The sequence below is a fragment of the Camelus bactrianus genome, chromosome X (genome assembly GCF_048773025.1).
Source record: "Camelus bactrianus isolate YW-2024 breed Bactrian camel chromosome X, ASM4877302v1, whole genome shotgun sequence".
NCBI lineage: Eukaryota > Metazoa > Chordata > Mammalia > Artiodactyla > Camelidae > Camelus > Camelus bactrianus.
Genome location: NC_133575.1, coordinates 117,537,351 through 117,553,232, shown reverse-complemented (window position 1 = coordinate 117,553,232; position 15,882 = coordinate 117,537,351). Strand labels below are relative to the sequence as shown.

The 15,882-nt window shown below is 49.9% G+C and overlaps 1 non-coding gene and 1 pseudogene across 1 annotated transcript; both read right to left on the bottom strand.

The window, feature by feature from the left end:
• Positions 1-956: 956 nt before the first annotated feature.
• On the bottom strand, positions 957-1,901 carry LOC105081149 (olfactory receptor 1D2-like; annotated as a pseudogene).
• A 12,519-nt stretch (positions 1,902-14,420) lies between these two features.
• On the bottom strand, positions 14,421-15,882 carry LOC105081101 (uncharacterized). The gene is made up of 3 exons (XR_012504768.1): positions 15,584-15,882; positions 14,948-15,076; positions 14,421-14,757 (listed from the first exon to the last, which is right to left on the bottom strand). It is a non-coding gene; the product is annotated as an uncharacterized LOC105081101 (transcript).

The following is a 15,882-nucleotide window of genomic DNA, read 5'->3' as shown; positions in this document are numbered from 1 at the left end:
GCCTTGGAAGTCACACGGCATCTCTTCCTCTCTACTCCACGGGAGCAAGCAGGCACAGGCCAGCCCAGATTCGGGCGTCGGGGATACAGACCCCCACCTCTCAAGAGGAGGCGGGAAAAGCCCATCTTGTAGCAGAGCACGTGGGACGGACGATGGCTGTGTCCATCCTGGAAAAGACTCTCGGCCACACAGTTGCAGTTCTTGTCACCCGCACCAGTCGAGAAATGGCGGTGAACGCAGTGCCTTCGCCTGCACTGGGAGTGTACTCTGTGACGTCGGCGGGGATGTCTGTGGCCCGGGCAGTGTGTTGACCCACCACGACCCACGCCGGAGTCGGAAGGGGCACCCCACCCATCTCTCTCCCCGCAGCTCCCAAGCCTCCTGGGGGCGTCACAGCCCGTGCCCGTGCATGTACTGCCACCTACTGGCGACAGCCTCCAATTGCAGATTTTGTTCTCTTGAGAGCGACAGGAACCTCTTCAGTTCCATCCAACAAACCAGTCCCACCCAAGCCGAAGCGAGAATGCTGCCACTTCTCTGACGACGTCCCTCATCTAGAAGACGCGGACGATGGCAGCGTCTCCATCACAGAATGTTTGGGACACTGAATAATTGCATACGCCCCCTGAAAGCGGTGCCCGGCACAAAACATGCCGCGTTACTTGTGTTTCATTCCACTCGCAGTAAAACTGCACGGGGCAGTCGGGGTTTGGATAGATCTAGAAAGACGTATAGAGTGAATTGAAAACCGAGTCTTCGCGCAAGCGAGCTGCCCCCTCCCCCACCCCCCACCATGGCCTGGCACAGCAGAGTCACGCAGGGAGGGCTGGTTGGTGAGCAGATGCACGTGAGGACAGCAGAGACTCGGGGGGCGCTGGACACCTGAGACTTCCGTCTCAGGGACAGTCCCCTCCAACCCGAAGGCAAGGAGGAGACAGGGCATCTCTGTCCCACCGTCACCAAGACCAGCCCTTCCTCCAGCTCAGGAGGTGCCTCAGGGCCCCCTTCATGTCTTTATTCCTGAGACTGTAAATGAAGGGGTTGAGCATGGGGGCCACGAGCACGTACAGCAAGCACCGTGGCCGCCGAGTCCTCGGCTGTGTAGGAGGAGGAAGGGCGCAGATACACCCCGAAGAGGGTCCCATAGAATAGTGACACCACAGCCAGGTGGGAACTGCACGTGGAAAAGGCTTTCAGCTTGCCCCGGGAAGAACGCAGCCTTTGGATGGCTGAGAAAATGCGTACGTAGGAGAGAGAGAGAGAAAGAGGAAGGGACAGACAAAAAGAAAGCTCCCCATGGTGTAGACGACCAGCTCACTGGTGTGGGTATCTGAGCAGGAGAGCTTCAGCAGTGCGTAGAGCTCACAGAAAATGTGGTGGATTCTGACACTTGCACAGAATGACAGCGTACTCATCAGGAGGGTGTGGACCAGGGGATAGACATTTGTGACAATCAGAGCCACGGACACTGACATGATGCAGAACTTGGGGCTCATGGTGGTGGTGTAGTGAAGAGGGTGACATATGGCCAGAAATCGGTCATACGCCATCAGTGCCAAGAGGACATTGTCCAGTTCTAGAAACAAGATGAGAAAATACATCTGGGCGAGGCACCGGCCGTAGGAGATGGATTGGCTCTGGGCGTGCATGTTTAGCAGCATCTTTGGTACAGTGACAGAGGTGAAGCAGACATCAACGCAGGACAGGCTGGCTATGAGGAAGTACATGGGGATGTGGAGGGTGGAGGTGGCGCTGATGGCCAGGACAATGAGCAGGTTCCCCACTACGGCGACCAGGTACATGGTCAGGAACAGACAGAAGAGGAAGGGCTGGTGTTCAGGCACCTCTGACAGTCCCAGGAGGAGAAACTCTGGGGTGACACTCAGGTTGCCTTTCACCATGCTGCTGGCTTCTGCAAACAGGCACTGGAAACACGTGTGCCAGCAAGACAGGGGCAACCTGGGGACCTTCAGCACCGCTGAAATCGTCCTTTGTGACGTTTCGGGGCGGAACGCCAACCTGGGGTAGGAAGGACAAGACTGACTTGTGGCTCTGCCTGGTCACCACAGAGTGCAGGAGGGCGGAGTGGAAGCTCTCCCTCAGGGTGGGAGCCCCGCCTGCTTCCCCAGGAGGAAAGGAACACCAGGCAGAGAAGACCAAGAGAACTGAAAAGATAGGGCCTGGTTTGGGGAGAGTGGGTGGAAGTGGGTTGACTTGTGCATTGGTTGGACCCCTGTGGGCCTTTTAATTTCATCCGCGTGAGAGTCTCGGCGAAGACCATTAGGCAAAATTCTGTGTGTGTGCGCGCGCACTTAGACACATCTACTTCGTAGACATAGACAGAGACATACGTGCTCACATGTACATATGCACAGAAAGACGCACGAAAAGATGGTCACGAAAACGCTAACCAACAGTGGCTATCTCTGGGGCGTGACGTCTATACCTGCATCCTTTTTCAACGATAAACACGTGTCAGTTTCCCAAATGATAATCCATGGACGTTAATGTGTCTTTCAGGAGGCCTCCGTGATGGGCTGAGTTTGAGGCACAAGCACAGTTAGGGTTCAAGGCTCATGAGGCCTTCTCACGTGAGGGCTCATCTAAGGCGTCATGTCCCTGTGTCTGTCTCTCCTTCTCAAGCTCACGTCATGGAATCCACAAAGGCTAGTAGGATTCCACTAGATAGACAGATCTACACTCAAAAATCTCAAATTCAGATGAGGCAGAAAACGTAGTAAAATCTGATTTTAAAAGATTGACCCGAGAAGAGGTGATGATGAATAGATAAACATTCCTGGAAGAAACTGAAGAAGATTCTATGGACCTCCACCAAAAATAAACCACATGCTTTTAACCCAGATGACTTTAAGAGGAAATTCTTTTAATTTGTCAGATTGTCAACCCGCTAACCCCTTACTCAAATAGTAAAAGTTTACAAGGGAAGGAATGACATTTCTCTGGCTCACCACTGAGTCAGCATGGCCTCAAGCTAGCATAACTCTGAAATTAAAATTGGGTAACAGCAGCATACACACAAAAGAATAATGAGGCAAAAATCTTCACTACATTCAAATCCAGCCCAGCAGTATATTGAAGGGTTAAGGCATCAAATAGGAATCTATGAATAATTGACATTATGACATCTATCAAGGCAAACAATCACACAAGCTGACAGAAAGACAAGACTTTGTAATACATGTAATGGATGCTAAAATGGCACTTGTCAAATCTGGCATTCCTACTTGATATTTAAAACCCTTAGTGAGACTGGAATCAAAGCCTCATCTCAAAGCACCAGAGCCTGGACATCCTTCCCCCCAACCCAGCTGCCTCATCCTGGCCTCTCCCCTCAGACCGCAACCTTCACTGGGCCCTCTGGAACTCTTAATTTGTAATCGGTCTCTTCTCAAAGCAGTCCCTCTACCTTCCACCATAAAGGAGGCTTGGCTCTGTACCCTGAGGACACTACCTTCTCGCAGTTCTCTCCAAGGTAGGCTGTCTTTTCTTCTCGCCCCCCATGTACCTCAGGGTCCGAAGGCAGGGTCAGTGGCCTCTCCTCGCTCCCAGGGCTACTCTTCAGCACAGTCTTTCCTCTCCTCTTGAAAAAGAAAGCCCAAGAAGGACTTCAGCAAAAGCAGCAGAAGTTGGGAGCTCCAAGGGCCTGTCCCTCCACAGAGACAGTGAAAAAGTTAGCAAAGATGGTCAGAGTCAATGCTGTCAGAACTCATAAAACTCGTCAAGTGTTCCCAGCAACCAAGCAAGAAAGGGTGACTTAAAAGCAGTAGAACTTCCCGGTGTCTTAACTTTAGCCTTCCCCCAACATCCCTTCCCAGTACAGCAGCAGTCTTGAAGACGGCAGCCTACGTTCCCAATGTGATACTTGGCTCAGGAGGCAGGAGCAAAGAGCAGACTTTGTTCCCAAGGAATTGTTTCTGTCTGTTTGGACCTATCTGGGGATTCGCTGAAGAACTGACTCAAGACACTGGCCTTGGTTCACCCAACTCAACTCTCTCAGGGCAGAAAAGCAGCTAAGAGAGTGTTTCTTGAAAACAACGAACACGCCACTGCCTCTTGGGGCAAAAGATTATAGCTGGGACAAACAAAAGACACAGCAAACCTTTGGAAGAAACATTGGGTAAAGTTACCTTCGGGAATATTGGCTTTGAAAAGCTCCTGCTTATAATGTGGAATCTAGAAAGTCATGTGCATGCCTAGGGCCGGATTCATGCTCAGAAGGGACTTGAGAGTACTGTAAGCTGTCACCTCCTCCAGTTGATATTTAGGCTCAGAAAAACATACATAAGAAATGGAGACAAAGGCAGAGTTGTAAACAGACTGGCTAAGCATTGAAGGAGTGCCCCAACACAGAGCCAATCTGCAGAGACCAGGAGAGTATTTTATTCTTCATTTCCGTTCCTTTTCCCCCTCTCCAGGTGTTTAAGGAAATCTCTGCCAATCCACCAGCTGACCAAAAGCTTAAGGAACAGATACTTCAGAGACCACACATGATAAAACATAGTTTTTGGAAGATAGTTTAGGAAAGTCACCCAACCAATACGCAACCACAACCCACAGAAAGCAACAAAACAGACTCTGAGGATGGGGAAGAATCCAATTTCCAGAGTTACTACATTGTAATACTCAAGATGTCCAGTTTTTAATGAAAAATTATGAGGCATGCAGAGAAACAAGTAAATATGGCCCATTCATAGGAGGAAAATAAATTAGCAGAAACTCGTCATGAAGAGACACAGACATTGGACTTACTAGAGAAAGGCTAAGTTGATTTTCTTAAATACGTTCAAAAAGCTAAAGGAAATGAGGAGAACACTGTCTCAACAAGTAGAGAATATTAATAGAGTGACAGAAATTATAAACAGGAACCCAACAGAAGATGTGAAACTGAATAGTACAAAAACTGAAATGAATAATTCATGATAAGGCTTCAGTAGCAGATATGAGCAGGCAGAAGACAGAATCGGTAAACTGGACGATAGATAAAAAGTGAAATTACTTAGTCTGAGGAGCAGAAAGGGAAACAGAATGAAGAAAAATGAACGGAGCCTAAGAGCACTGTGGAACACTATCACGCAGGCCAACATATGCCTTGTGGGGGTCCCAGGAGAAGGAAAGAGAGAGAGGGCCCAAAACGCTATTTGAATAACCAATGGCCAAAAAATGCCCCAAACTGATGAGAGCGTGAATCTACGCATCGAAAAAGCTCAATGAGCCCAGGGGGCGGGGGGTGGGAAGGGACAGACTGGGAGTTCAAAATGTAGAATAGATAAACAAGACTATACTGTATAGCACAGGGAAATATGTACAAGATCTTGTGGTGGCTGGCAGAGAAAAAAATGTGACAATGAATATATGCATGTTCATGTATAACTGAAAAATTGTGCTCTACACTGGAATTTGACACAACATTGTAAAATGACTATAACTCAATTAAAAAAAAATGTTTAAAAAGAAAAAGAAAAAGCTCAATGAATCCCAAATATGATAAAAACCAAGAGATCCATGCCAAAACATATTATACTCAAACTCAAAAGACAAATAGAGAATCTTGAAAGCAGAAGAGAGGAGCACTTTGTTATGTACAAGGGATCCTCAGTCAGACTGACGATTTATCATCAAAATCCATGGAGATCAGAAGGCAGTGGGGTGACATATTGGAAGTTCTGAAAGAAAACAAAATTGTCAACCAAGGATTCTCTATCTGGCAAAACTTCCCTCCAGAAATGAAGAAGAACTTAGGGCATTCCCTGACAAACGAAATCTGAGAGAATTCACTGCTAGTAGATCAACCCTGCGAGCAGTGCTGAAGGGAGTGTTTCAGGCTGAAGTGACAGGACACTAGACAGTAACTTGAAGTCATACAAAGAAATAAAGACCGTAAGTAAGAGTAAACACAGAGGCGAATATAAGAGTCAATCTTAATGTATTTTGGGTTTTTAACTCCTCTCTTTTCATAAATGATTAAAAAACCAAAAGCATAAAACAATGCTAATGGGCACACAGTGTATCAAGATGTAAATTGCAACAATAAACACATAAGAGGGGGAGGTGGAGCTGTAGAGGAGCATACTTTTTGTATACTCTTGAAGCAAAGTCGGCACTGATTCAACCTAGATTGTATAAGTAAAAGATGTTCATTGTAATCCCCAGGGAAACCACTAAGAAAATATACAGTGAAATAAAAGAGAAGGGAATAAAGATGGTATCTGGAAACTACCTATCTAACCCAAATTAGGCACTAATGGAGGAACTGACAGACAAAAAAGATATGAGACACACGGGGGAAGCACAGTGGCAAAAGGAAGTGCTCTCTCATCAATGACTACTTTACATGTAGGTGGATCACATGCTCCAGATGAAAGCAGGCTGGCAAAATGCACCTACAAAACACAACCCAACTACAGGCTGTGTACAAGAGACTCACTTTAGAGCCAAAAGCACAGACAGGTCGAAAGTTAAGGGATGAAAAAAATATTCCATGCAAATAATAACCAAAAGGGAGCTGGGGCGACTACATTAATATCAGATAAAATAGACTTTAAGCCAAAAGCTGTCATGAGACAAAAATCATATAATGATTAAAAGGTCAATTTGTCAAGAAGATATAACTAGTGTAAACGTATACACACCTAACAATAAGTCCCAAAATACATGAAGCAAGCACTGACAGAGTTGAAGGGAGAGAGCCAGTTCCACAATAATAGTTGGTGACTTCAATACTCTACCTTCAATCACGGATAGAACACCCAGACAGCAGATCAGTGAAGAAACAGAGGACTTGAACAACATATAAACCAACCAAACCTAACACACGTGTACAGAATACACCACCCAACAGCAGCAGAATATGTGGAATGTTTTCCAGAACAGGCCACAAAGCAAGTCTCAGTAAAGCTTAAAAGACTGAAACCATACATAGCACGCTCCGCAGCCACAATAGAACGAGACTAGAAATCAGTCCCAGGAGGAGAACTGGCAAAGTCACAAACGCGTGAAAATTAAGTGACTCGCTCTCAAACAAACAAGGGGTCAAAGAAGAAACCACAGGTAAGTTGGAAAACACATTGGGATGAGTGAAAACGAGAGAAAAAATGACATACCAAAACTGACGGGAGGCAGTGAAAGCAGTGCTCAGAGGGAAATTTATGGCTGTAAACACCTGCCTTAAAAAAGATCAGGCAGAAGACAAGGATGCCCACTTTCCTCATTTCTATTCAACATTGTACTGGAATTTCTAGCCAGAGCAATTAGGCAAGAATAAGTATCTAAATGGGAATGTCAGAAGCATGATTATCTCTATTCACAGATGATTTGCTCTTACCTATGAAACCCTAAAGAATACACACACACGCGCGCACACGCACACACACAACTACTAGACCTATTTATCTAATTCAGCAAAGTTGCAGGACATGAGATCAACACACAAAAATCAGTTGAAATTCTACATGCTAACAATGAACGCTTCAAAAATGAAATCGAGGAAATAATAGCATCTATAATAGCAACAAAAAGATGAAAACATTTAGAGTAAATGTAACCGAAGGGGTGCAAGACGTGTACACTGAAAACTACAAAACATTGTTCAAAGAAATTAAAGAAGATGGAAATTAAATGAAAAAACTTCCCATGTACATGGGTCGGAAGACTTCATACTGTTAACATGGCAATACTCACCACGTGGTCTACAGACTCAATGCCATCCTCAGGAGAATCTCAGCAGCACTTTTTGTGGAAATGGAAAAGCTGATCCAAAAATTCACAGGGAACTGCACAGGACCCCAAATAACCACAGGATCTTGAAAAAGCTAGAGCAGTTGTGCACGTCATTTACTTAGACACGTATGGCTAAGAGTGTAGCAGGCTTTGGCATTAAATATAATTCTGATTCTTGAATAAGTATACAGAACATTATTATATGAACCAGTCAGTAATTCTACTCCTAGGTATATAACTAAAAGAATGAAAAACAGGTGTTCAAATAAAAACTTGCACATGAATAGCAGCACTACTCATAATAGCCAGCACAAGTCACGAGTGCATCAGCTGAAGAACGGATAAACAAAATGTGGTATAGCCGTACAATGGAATGTTATTCAGGCACGAAAACTAATGGACTATTCACACATGCTGAAACACGGAAGCAAATGTTGGAAACATCATGCTCAGTGAAGGAAGCCAGACACAAGAGGCCATATCCATATACTGTATGATTCCACTGATGTGCAGAAGAGGCAAATCCAGCGACACAAAGCAGATTAGTGGCGGCCAGAGGCAAGGATGGGGGAATAGAGAGTGACTGCTTAATGGGTACAGGGTCTTCTTGGAACTGATGAAAACGTTTGGAACCATGCAGAGGAGGTAGTTGCCCAACACTGTACTAAATATCACTGCAATGTACACTTTAGAATGGTTAATTTACGTTATGTGAATTTCACTGCAGTAAAAAAACAAACTCATGGAAAAAATTAGAACACTCTGCCCACTGAGGCTCCTGTCCAGCCCCCTTGCTCATTGCTGTCTCGGAAACGAACCATTCTCCACTCTTGCATTTATGGGGACGCTGCTACAGGCTCTCAGTCCCTTCTCTGTCCCACTCCCACCTCATCCAGAGACTTTAGTGTCCCCGTGGCAGACCGCTAAGCCACTGTAATCCGTTGACCCCAACTCCTCTCTGGCGTCCTCCTCTGGTCCTCTCCCTGCAGCCTTGGGAAGGTCACCCACACTGCGCCCATCAGAGTCTCTCGGGGAGTTGGAAGTGGAGGCAGAGCCACACAGAGATGGAAAGTGGTTGGAGCTGAGTCTCTGAGAGCAGCTCCTTGCAGAGCCAGTCTGAGTTCCTGCCACGAGATGCCCCCAGGGGTGCTCTGGGTCCTGTCAGCCCCTCAGTCAATTCTGTGCGCCCCTCCCTGTCCCTGCAGTGAGCCCCCTCACCTAGTCCCAGCTGCGTTCCGTCTCTTAACAGCCAAGGTGCTCCAACTATGCAGACTAGCACAGGTGGGTTTCAAGCAACAGACTCGGGAAATGCAGGGTGATTTGGGTGACTTGCACTTATTACTGGGTCAGGTTGGGGAAGGCCGAGCGACTCCCCCGTGCACACTGGAGGGGAGGGGGCAGTGAAGCCCGCTGTTTCCAGTGGGCGATGGGGCAGCCTGTTCTCGGAGGGGAAACTCAGGGGTTTGGGTAGACGCTGCCATGAAGCCATTTGTAACTGTGACCCCAGTGGACAGGCACTTCTGATGGTCTCAGGTAACCTAGAGCCTGGGAGGCACAGCCCCAGTCTTGACTTTATTGCCTCCCGACCCAGAGGGAACCTTACAGCCTCCCCGCAAGCTGGCCAGTGGGGTCGCTTAGTGCATGGAGCCAGCGTGTGGCGATGCCAAGAAAACCCAACTTAGAAAAGAACCCTGAAACCACTCAATTACAGTGGTAGTCGGATTCCCGCCCCACCAAGGCTCTGTCATGAGTGTAAGACACCAGTTAGCAAGGAGTGGGTTCCTCACAGTTGTCATGGGGATATTGGAGATGATTTGGAAGGCCCAGAGGACCACAGACACATCCAAAATGTCACCCAGCTGACGGTCTGTGACCTTCCCTCCCAGCATTCCAGAAGGTTTCCTTTGCAACAGGCTCTCTGACTCTGTCTCTGACTCTCCCTCTGTCTCCCAACCCCGTTCCCTACCTTCCCTACAGGATTCTCCAGCTCATTTCCACAGAGGCCATCCTGGAATCACCCAACCCATATCCGCTGGTTGGACAAATGTGCAAGAATAACCCCAGATGGGGGTTTAGGATTTGGTGGGGAAATCTGGATTATCCACTAAGCGGTGCTGGGACAGCCGACTAGCACTTTGGAGGGAAAACAAAGTTAGATCCCAATGTCATTTCTCACCAAAATACATTCCCAGGAGATTAAACACTTAAAGCGGTACAAGATGCTGCAGATGAACATTTTCATAATTTTATAATGGGCAGAGGTTTTCATGGGAAACAAAATCCAGAAGTTATTAAAAAAATGATCATTTAATCATATTTAAAAATTTTAAACTTGTACATAGAGCAGGACCATGAACAAAGGTAAAATGAAGCAACGTGAAGGAAAATAAAAGTGTTTTCCAATTGTGACAAAGATTTGATATTCTATACATGTAGAGAACACAGATGTATTTATAAAAACATTTGACAAACGTACATGTAAGGTTTCTTCTCTGGTTTCTGTAGCTGTGTTGGGCTATTTCACTCGGTACTGTTATTACGTGGCTGAACGCTGCAGTGGAGGACCTCATCTTGACACATCTATTTCACATCCAAGTGGAGATGTCTGTCTGGCAGCGGGATATGAGTCTGGAGTGTGGGGACACGTCTGGGATGGAGGGAAGAACGTGTGAGTCAGGACAGGGCCCTGAAAACACTGAGCCCAGATGAGCGAACCAGGCTAGGGGTGGGGGCCATGGGCCACTGTAGAGGGAGAAGCGGCGCCAGCACTGAGAGCCCTGGGACACTCAGAGGGGGCAGAGAAGAGGGGCAGCCGGCAGCGGAGCGGAGTCCGAGGGGGTTGGGAGGGCCCCCAGGGCTGCGCTCGGGCTGTGGCCAGGAGGAGAAAGTGCTGCACTGGGGGAGGATTTGGGGTTGAGGAGCAGCGGGAGGATGTCTGCTGAGGCTTCAGAGAGGTTGCAGCCCCGCCCACGTGCCCAGGGCCCCGGTGGGGAGAGGGAGGCAGAGGGGGACAGCACTCCTGCTGGGGAGTGGGGGGGCTGGGCCGAGAGGGGCAACCCCTCCTCGAGAGCCCAGCTCGGGCCCTCCTCCCCCAGGTGCTCACCGCTCTGGACCGAGATGCCTCTTGTCGGAAGCATAAGTTGCGCCAGAAGCTGGAACAGATCATCAGCCTCGTGTCCGGCAACAGCTAAGGGTGGCGGAACCGGTGAGGAGGGGGCTTCTCAGTCCTGAGCCGTCTTCGCGTCCCTCCCGGGAAGGGGGCGTCCCACGCCTGGGTCTCGGGCTGAGCCCTGGGCCCGGGGCGCAGGAAAGGACATCGGGCCAAGATGCCCCCGGCGCCCCGGGTCCCCTTCATTAGTGCCTTGCCTTGGGCCCTGTGTGGGGAGGGGTGACAGGACTAAGCCCCCCACCCCGGCAGCAGCAATACCCCCCGCCCTCGTGCGCAGGCGTCGTGACGGCCCCTGACCCCTTTACTATTTATACCCCGACCACCTATTTATTTAATTTATCTCTCCTCACCATCTCCATCTGTGAATCCCCGCCCCCAACGCCCTCCCCGGGGATGCTCCAAGATACACGCACCTCCTCTCCGTGCGCCCCCTGGCTCCCCTGTGACAGTCAGCCTTGGCCTGGCCTCTGGCCCCTCACCCTGGCCGAGGCTGCCCCCACCCACTCCGAGAGGGGGCCTGGGCACCAGCAGCACTCCGGGTGGGTGATGACCCCGAAGCTGCCCTCCGACGGTGGCTGTGCCAAGGGGGGGGGGGGGCCGAGGAAGCCCCTCCGAGCCTCTCGGGGATGGGACTGGAAACTCCTCCCAGGGCCCTGTTCTCCCTGAGCGCCTCGGGAGCTGTAACCAGGCTCGTCCGTCCGGGGCCTGCCCCTCCTTCTCCGGGCCCTACCTCCACATCCCTCCGTGTGGTCTGCGCGCGCCCAGACCCTCCCCCTCCGCTGCCCTGTCCTGTCCTGGTCCTGGGCCTGCCCGAGGGGCCGGGGCCGAGGCAGCAGTGCCTTACTCCTTTGCTCTTCTGCCTCCTCTGAGGAAGCGGACCCCCGTCCCGCGGGCCTGGACACCCAATTTGCTCCTTTTTTCCTTCTTGCATGAGGATTTCTTTGTTCATGTAATTTTTTTTCCCCTCCAATTAAAGTTGCGAGAATGCAGCCGGTGCGCGCCTTTGTCGGGGGGTGGGGGGAGGTGGCTGTTCCAGGCACGTGGAAGCAGGTGGGGAGACGGTTGGACTCTGGCTCAGCTGGACCCGCTGTGCGGGAGGAAGGGTGACTCACTGCAGGGTTTCTGAGGATTTGAGGAGGTCCAGGGCCCTGCCACTCCATCAGCAAGTCCTGGTGGCTCCATCTTCCAGGTCCATTCAGTCTGTTTCTTTCTCCCCACCTCCACGGCCCCCAGACGGGTCCAGGCCGCCCTTGTCTCTTACCTGGAAGCCAGTGTCCCCGTTTCTGCCCCAGCCGCCCTCGGCCTATTCTCGACATGGGAGGCACTGGGCTCCTGGTAAGAAACAGAGTGTATCCTGTCCCCACGGGGCTCAAAACCGTCCAGTGGCTTCACAGCACCCAAACGCCTTCATATCTGTCAACTCTTTACTGTCCCAAGTGCATTGCAATGACTGTGCTCCCAGCTACCATTTATTCCCCATGTGTTAGGAAGGGTGAAAGGAGACTGGGGCCGTCCGGAAATGTTCTGGACCAAGAGTATGGTAATTGACAAGACCTGGGTTTGAGGTCACGACCTGGTCATGGAGAGATTGTGTTTGTGACCATTCTGTTCCAGGCAGGCACTGTTCCAAGAGCTGGGGGTACTGCAGGGGTAGTAAGTAACGCAGAGGGCGGGAAAGGCGGGATGCAATTTTTAGTGTCACCATGAAAGCTTCTGCTGAGATAGAAGTGTCTTTTGAGGACCTGAAGGAGATCAGGAAGTAAGCCAGCTGGAACCCAGGGGAAGAGAGTTCCTGACAGGAAAGAGCCAGGGCAAAGGCCCTGAGGCAAGAGTGGGCCTGGCATTTTTGAAAGGCTAAGGACGCCAGCGTGGCTGAACCAGAATGAGCATGTGACAGAGTGGGAGTGGGTGAGGTCAGAGGGGAAATGGGCTGGACCACACCTGGATTCTCAGTCCACTCTAAGGTCTTTGGCTTTGTCTCTGAGCAAGAGTCCCTTTTGGAGACTTTTTAACAGAAGAGTGATGCGATCTGACATGTTTTAAAGTATCCCAGCAGCTTTGGTTCATCTGTCAGGCCAAGGCAGTAGACTGATTCTAGGCTTTGCTGGGTGAGGGAGGGAGGATCACACTGAAATCAGGCCCTCAAGCCCGGCATGCTGTAGATCGAGAGCTGCAAGCCAAGAGGATGCTGGAGATCTGCAGAGGGTCCCCCTTGAGTCTTCAGGGGACACCGAGCAACAAAAGTGTGTGAGGAAACTACCCCAGGCCCGGGAGAGGGCTGCCAGAAAGGGTGAAAGGTAGCTTTGTGCAGTGTTCCAGCAGGACCTAGGTGACCCCTGTCCCCAGTGGCCAGAATGGGAACCTTGTCATTCAAGAGGCATGAGGAAGGGCACTCAGAAGGGTACTCAGAAGGGTCTTGCCTCCGTTGTCGGAAGGTAATTCTACACTAAAAGCTGCCCTAGTACCACGTAGCAAATCTTAAAAGCAAGATTCTAAAGAATCAAGTTGTTTCCAAGCAACCACAGCACTTGAAGATGAAGTCCAAGAATATGTTTAGAAATCCAAAAATATATAGCACCCAAGGTAAACTATACAAGGTCTGTTATCCAATCAGAAAAACATTTGATATGCAAATATTAACTAAAACCCAACCCACTGTAAAGAGATCAGTCAATAAAAGGCATCCAGATTGGAAAGGAAGAAGTAAAACTTCCCTTTATTCCCAGATAACAAGATCATCTATGGAGAAAGTCAAACGGAATCTACAAAAGAGTGACTAGAACTAATTTGTGAGTTTAGCAAGACTGCAGGGTATTTTAGAGGGAGCTAACTCCCGTGCCCAAACACTTAAGCAATTGTCCCAGCCCTTTTCTTCGCTGATCTGAAACAAGGCCAGTCAGCCACAAAATTCCTATCTTCTCATGCACACTCAGTTTATTTGGGCAGGAAACTAACTCAATGGTGACACAGACATGGGGAAACCAGAATTCTGGCGGGAGAGTGCATTTTCTGAAGAGCCACTGTGTGCTGCAGATCAAGAGTTTAAAAAAAAATAAACAGAAAAATAAACTTCTATCTCAGTATGTCTACCTTTTGGAATCTATCTTGAGGAAATAACCATTCACGCAAAGACATGTACAAAGAGTCCATTGAATCGTTACCTATAGTGAGAAAAAAAGAGCAATTTGAACTGTCACCAATTACATTATAATGCCTCTTTTATGCATCCATTCAAAAACATGGTTTGGAAGGATTTTTAGAGAAAGGCTCGTATGTTAAATGAAAAGAATTTAAAACTAAGAAAATATTCCAAAACGTTGATAGTATTTAGTGCTGGGTGGCAAGACTTAATTAATTTTCATTTTCTCCCATTTCCTACATTGTCTTCAATGGCCTAGTACTACTTTAGTATCTGAATCCCAGACCTCCACTCCCTCCAATCTAAGGAGAAAAGAAAGTAAATAAGCAGATTCTGTAGCTGAAAAAACACTCAGACACAGAACAGTAGTTCAGTTTGATTTTCTGCAGTAACAAACATTTAATCATCTCCCTTCCCCAGCAACAAGGAAACAAAACAAATGGGCCCTGAGCACCCATGGGCCCATATAGGCCAAAAAGAAAAAGCAGACTCCAAGAATAAAGTGGTATCTACTGCGGGAATCAATGCCTTGGGAAAGGAAGCACTGCCTGGCATGGGACACAAGGTTGGGCTTCAGCCCCCTTTTCCTGGCAGAGACTTAGGGGGAAACAGGGGTCCAAAGCGCTGCATGTTCTGCACCACCAGGGAAAGCTGGTCAAGAAAGGAAGTGAAGGAAAGTCCAAGGAGGCGAGTATCTCGAGCAGTCCATCTCCTAAAAGTGAGGGGAGAGGAAAATCAAGCTGGCAGTGAGAACTCTTGCCGAGACCCGGTCCAGCCCACCCTCCCTTTAGACCCCACACTGAGCGGTTTCGCATCTCCATTAAAACAGTCCCCGGTCTGAGGTGGGCTCTTAGCGTATCCCGCACCCCCACCCCCAGCCCAGGGGCCCTTCTAGAACTGACACGACCAGGAAGCTGCCTATCACTGCCAGTTCCTTCCGAATGGCATGCAGATGAGGTTCCACACGAGGAGCCAGGGACCTGCGGGCCACCTCTGCCTCCATGGGAGACAGGAACGGCACTCTCATGGTGCTGCAAAAGTGGTTAAGGTTCCATCTGTCAACAACAGACCAGTCATCTGCCTGTGCCTCTGGTCTCGAGCCTCCAGGCCTGCTTTCCCCCCAGGCAGCCCTCAGACCGCTCACAGCCCCCCACCCCCACCCCCTGTGCCCAGTCACAGGAGGCCCCGGGGGCCTGTTCATCTCCTCAGTCCAACCACGGCCCCGCCACTGTCTCCCCAGCCCAGTCTCCTCCTACCCCCTCCGGCCTTCTTCTCTGCCTCTTGCACCCTCAGGCCGTCCCCCACCCCCAACACACACTCACTCTCACACAAACACACACACACACACACACACACACACGCCTGCGCGCGCGCGCGCGCACGCTGCTCTGACCTCTGACCTTCCTCCTGATGTCCGGCCTTTCCCTTCTAGCTGCTACCAATCCCTACTTGCGCCCCTTCCTGAACAGCCTCACCCCTCGTGCTCCCCCGGCCCACTCCACACTCCTTGGCCACAGTCCGTTCCTCCTAAAAGATACAATTGATGAACTAGGATCCTTGGCCGTCTGGCGGCAGGCGCGGGTTCTCCGCCTCGCCCTCTCCCGAGAGGTGCAGCACCAGCACCACCGCCTCCGCGCACACCACGCTGACCAGCAGGGCCACCAGGAACACCCCGCTCATAAGGATTTCCGCGGCCACCATGGCCTCCAGCACCGCCCGCCGCTCCGCCCGCGCCGTCGTGTGGGGCCTGCATGGCTGCCGCGCCGTCCCCCTCAGACACCCGACGCGGAGACACCGCTCTCTCCGCCCACTGCTGGCCGACTGAGGCTCCTCGCGA